This window comes from Neomonachus schauinslandi, chromosome 11 (genome assembly GCF_002201575.2).
Source record: "Neomonachus schauinslandi chromosome 11, ASM220157v2, whole genome shotgun sequence".
In the NCBI taxonomy this organism is placed as follows: domain Eukaryota; kingdom Metazoa; phylum Chordata; class Mammalia; order Carnivora; family Phocidae; genus Neomonachus; species Neomonachus schauinslandi.
This window is the reverse complement of record NC_058413.1, coordinates 62375808-62381365: the sequence shown is the minus strand read 5'-3', so window position 1 is coordinate 62381365 and position 5558 is coordinate 62375808.

Below are 5558 nucleotides of genomic sequence, written 5' to 3'. Positions count from 1 at the left end.
ATTTGTCCAAACCCACAGAACTGTATAACACAGAGTGAGCCCTAATGTAAACTTTGAACTTTAGTATAAATTTGGTTCATCAGTTGTAACAAATGTACCACACAAATGCAAAATGTTAAAAATTGGAGAAACTGCAGGGGAAGGGAGAAGCAATATATCAGAGCTTCCTGTACTTTCTTGTAGTTTTTCTCTAAACCTAAAAGTGCTCCAAAAATTAGTCTATTAAAATAAAAAGTCATTTGATCAAGTTCAATATCATTCATGTTAAAATTTCTTAGTTTTTATCAATGAAAGGATAACTTTTGAATGTGATAATATCTATCTTTAGCCACCAGTCAGCAACTTTTTTCCCATTTCTCTTCCTTTTACTATAAAATTCCTTGAAAATGTTGGCTTTATTCACTTTCCCCATTTTCTCATCTTCTAGTCTATCCTAATTCTCTGTCACTGTAATGAAGCTTATCTTGTTTACAAAATAACAATTGCTACCATATTGTCAAAAAACCCCACAAAACAAAACCCCCTAATGGTTGACTTCAGTCATCATTTTTTTTCAGTCATCACCTCCCAACAGAATGTAATAAGATTTGGTCTCCATAATAGCACCTTCTCATTTCCTCCTACTTCATTGACAAGTCATGATCAGTTTCCTTTGCTGGCTCTTTCTTTTCATTCTGATTTCTAAATTTTGGAGTGCTACCAGACTCGGTCTTCCTCCCTGCTTTCTTTTCTTTTTTCTTTTATTTTATTATTATTTTTAAAGATTTTATTTATTTGACAGAGAGACCGCAAGAGAGGGAACACAAGCAGGGGGAGTCGGAGAGGGAGAAGCAGGCTTCCCGCTGAGCAGGGAGCCTGATGCGGGACCCTGGGATCATGACCTGAGCCGAAGGCAGATGCCTAACAACTGAGCCACCCAGGCGCCCCCCTGCTTTCTTTTCTATGTATCCTCCCTTCCCAGATGATCTCATCTAGTACCATGGCTTTCTTTACATAACATTTATATATTTATGGCTTCCGAATTTTTACCTCTGACTCTGACCTTTTCTCTGAGCCTTAAATTCACAAACTCAATCATCTTCACGTGGATTCTAAGAGACAGGTCTACCACACACAGTTTTGTAGGGTAGTATTCAAATGTCAGGGATATCTATCTATCTATCTATCTATCTATCTATCTATCTATCTATCATCTATCTATCTATCCATCCACCTATTTACCCCAAGGACATTTATATAATATAACTAAAAATAATATACAGATATTAAAAGTGTGGGCTGGGGTGCCTGGGTGGCTCAGTCGGTTAAGCCTCTGACTCTTGATCTCAGCTCAGGTCTTGATCTGGGGGTTGTGAGTTCAAGTCCCACACTGGGCTCCATGCTAGGCATGGAGCCTACTTAAAAAAAAGTGTGGGCTTAAGAACTCACTGAGTGTTTTTTTCCTTGGTTTCTGAATGCATACTTGGAAAAGACCTGACAGAATTTCCACATTGCCTTTCTGACTTGTGGAATGAAGGTCATTATGGTAGGAAAGGCCAAGTGAAAGCCATGGAACTGACTACAGTAAATAGTCTCATAGGGGAAATTCAGAGTTTAGTGTCATCATCAATACCTTGAAAGATATAGGGGTGGTGATTCACCTCATTTAACTTGCTGTTTGGCCTGTGTAGAAGGTGGATGGATTTTGGATACTGACAGTGGATTATCACAAATTTAATTAGGTGATGACTACATTGTAGCTGCTGTTTCAGATACTGTCTTTTTTTGCAAGCAAATCCACACAGCCTTGCCACCTGTAAAGCTATTTATCTGGATATATCTCTATACCTGTATCTATCATTCCAAAATGGAAGACAAGTTGCTACATTATATGCTGTATCATGAAGAAATAAAAACAATTTGGTGTTCCTTTTGGATTTGGAAAGGGACATGTGCTGCATTTAATTGTGCTGCTTGGACCTATTTACCAAGAGATATTTCCAGTTGAAGCTCTTGGTTTTCAGTGGAGCCCAAAGAAAGAGAAGATTCTGGAGCAAAATTAGGCTACAGGGCAAGTAACTATGCTGTTTTATGGTCTAACCAAGCTAATGATGCTTAAATTCAATGTGACATATTTGGGTACTATAGAGGCTATGGCATGCTTCTGAAGGAACTCACATTGTAGGCTCTTAGGATTTTGGAACAAAGCTACACTTTCTCTAGAAAATTACTCTTTTCCTTTTGGGAAAACTTCTGAATTGCTATCAGGCCTTGGTGGGTAGAAGCTTAATACCTACCTGATCATAGGACTCTAAGAGAACATACTGCTGGAGATGCACATTATAAACTGGGCATCACTTAATCCAAGCCACGATGTTGGGTGTGTGCAGCAACCAAGGTGACTAATTTTCCCAGTTTACCTGGACTGAGAAGGTTACTAGGATTTGGGATTTTCAGTGCTAAAACTGAGAATGCCCTAGGCAAACTGGGAAAAGCATTACATCAATTAAAAGTGACTTAGATGTAGAATAGGACTTGATTACACAAGTAAGTTGTATGATTCAGACATCATGTATCTACTGTTGCTTCGCCAACTTTCCCTAAACCCATTCCATGGCCTCATGGGGAATTTTCTGTGATGATATGACAAAGGAAGAAAATTCTAGCCTCGTCTATGTATGGTTCCACATGTTTTACTGGCTCAGCTAGAAATGTACTGTAGGAGCAAAAGAGGCCAGCTTTGTAGAAGTCAGTCTGTCTTTTTTCCCAGTCATTCTGATGCTCGCTCAAGGTTGTGCATGGGTTGTTTTTTTTTTAAGATTTTATTTATTCATTTGACAGACAGAGAGAGACAGCGGAAGAGGGAACACAAGCAGGGGGAGTGGGAAAGGGAGAAGCAGGCTTCCCGCTAGGGGGGAGCCCGATGCGGGACTCGATCCCAGGACCCTGGGATCATGACCTGAGCCGAAGGCAGATGCGTAACGACTGAGCCACCCAGGGGCCCCTGTGCATGGGTTTAACAACATGGCACCCCCCTCCCCTCCACGACTGAACCACCTGTGATTACATCTGGAAGCCCAGCTTGCCAACAGCAAAGACGAGTGCTATACACTGGGAGTACCAACCAGCCACCTGGTAGCAAGTTGATTTCAATCTCCTTTCAATTACTGATGGAACAAATTTTCTCACTAGAATATTTGTTCTGGGTATGGATTAGCTTTTCTTCCCAAATGCTTCTGCCAACTCCGTCACCTGTGGACTTATAGAATGTCTTATTTGTCATCATAGCATCTCACATTTCATTGCTTTTATTCAAGGAAATAATTATTGACAGCAGAGGGGGTGAAGCTATGGGCTCTAGCTCATAGCATTCACTGTTTTTGTTGTGCAATCATGTTGCCTGCTATTCAGAAAAGCTGGCTTTGCAGGCTAGTAGAATGGTCCAGTTACATTAGCTGGGAAACAATACTTTTGGAGGTTGGATGCTATTCTACAATGTGGAACATATGCTTATCTAGCAACCAATATACAATTCTATTTATCTTTTAGCTAGAATACACAGGGCTGAAATTAAGGAGGTAGAGTGGGAATTGCTTCTTTTACTACCCAAAAAGCTGCAACATTTTTTCTTTCCATCTTTATGTGTTTGGTCACTGCTGATTTTAGAGGGCTTAATGCATAAAGAATGTTTTTGTTAGGAGACATGCAATAGTTCCATTGAATTGGAAGTCACCTGGCAATGTTGGGCTCCTTATGTCACTGATCTAACATATAAAGAAGGGTGTGACTGCAGTGGCTGAGGTGAATGATTCTAATTTCCAAGAAAAAATTGGATTGCTGCTGCACAATGGGGTGAAGAGAACTATCTGGAAACCAGGGTATTCTCTAGGTACACTATAGTGACCCAATAAAGGTAGGACTGCTAAATCTTCAGACCCTTTAAAAATGAGGATTTGGGTCATTTCACAAGCTTGTGAACCTTGATCAATTGAGGTGATAGCTGAAGGAAAGCGGAACAAGTCAGTGGAATAAGAAAGTGTAAAACTCAATTACGGCATTGAGATCATTTATAGAAATGAGACCTATAGCAGATACTATTCTACCCCTTGCTTTTATGTGTATATTAGTATGTATTAACTATTTTCCTTACTTTTTTTCTCTATTATTTTACATAGGAATTGTTCATTGGGATTAACCTTACAATTTGATATTTAGGTTACAAAATATGCAGGTGGAATTTGACCAACTAAAACAAAAGTTAACCTCATCCAGAGATGGATATGATGGCTTCTGGGCTCTGTCTCCCCTTTTCAGGTGACAGTGTCTTCCTTTGTATAAATGTTAGTTGCACCTTCTTAGGAGGCAGCATGAAGTTGTTACTGTCGTATGGAAGTTTAGTTATGGGTAAAGGGGTGTGATTGGATACTGAGTAGGCTGAGGGATATATTGTGCATCTCTTTGACTTATCTCTTATCTCATAGACCTAAGCCCACTATTCTATATTCTGTTCTGAGATGCTGGAGCTGGGACCCTGCAAAATACTTTTCCTAGATTTCCTTGCTAGCTGGCGTCCTCCAGTTAGGTGGTGCCAATGGGAGACACTGGTGGGAAATTGGAAAAAGAGAAGAGAGGGTATAGGACTTCCTTCCTGCTTCCAGCTCCTGTTAGTGTCCTTCCAGCATCAGGGAACAGCTCCTTAATGGCACTCCTAGTACCAGTTATACCATATCCCCTCAGTTTGAGCACCAGCGATGTGAAGGCCACTCCTCCACATCTGCAAATTCTGGTAATCCTGTCTCTTCCCTGTGGTTTCTTCAGTCCCGAGGGTGGTCTGCTGCTTCCTTAGGTTACTAATATTTGCCTTCCCTCACATGTCCCTTTGGCTCTTTCATTCAGTCTTCCAACATCAGTGTAAGTAACGCCTTATATTGAATTCCTGTGTTTAAATTCCCTAGGGTGGCTTATTTTTTCATGATGCGGCCCTGACTGATGTAAAAAGGATCCAGCGGGGACAGGTATTTCCTGGTATTAAGAACTGAGTAGGAAAGGTAAATGGAAGATCACAGCAAGCCAACACAAGATAACCAGGAATGGCTCAGACCTTTTACAAATGAAGATTTGGATTACCTTACCAAGTAAAAACACTGACTAGGTGAGGTGCTAACTGAGGCAAAAGGATCATGGAACTGGTGGTGGAAGAAGGTCATTATAAATACCAACTATCGTCTTGTGACCACTTAGAGCAATGAGAATTGTGGTCATTATGCATATTGCTTTGTCGTGAATATTGATGTATTTATTAGCCAATTTCCTTTATTCCACTCTTCCTTTCCCTTACTACTTTATATAAGGTATATTGGTGGTACTTAATTTTATAATTTGGTTCGTTAGGTTATCAAGATGGGATTGTGGCTGAGGTGGAAGAGAAAAGAACATCACCAGTAGATGAATACTGAGAGTGATGGGGCTTTGGGTGTAAGCCCTTTTTTATGGATAGAGGGTAAGTGCATTTTCATTTACATGAGGGATAGCTATATTATATTATATTATATTATATTATATTATATTATATTATATTA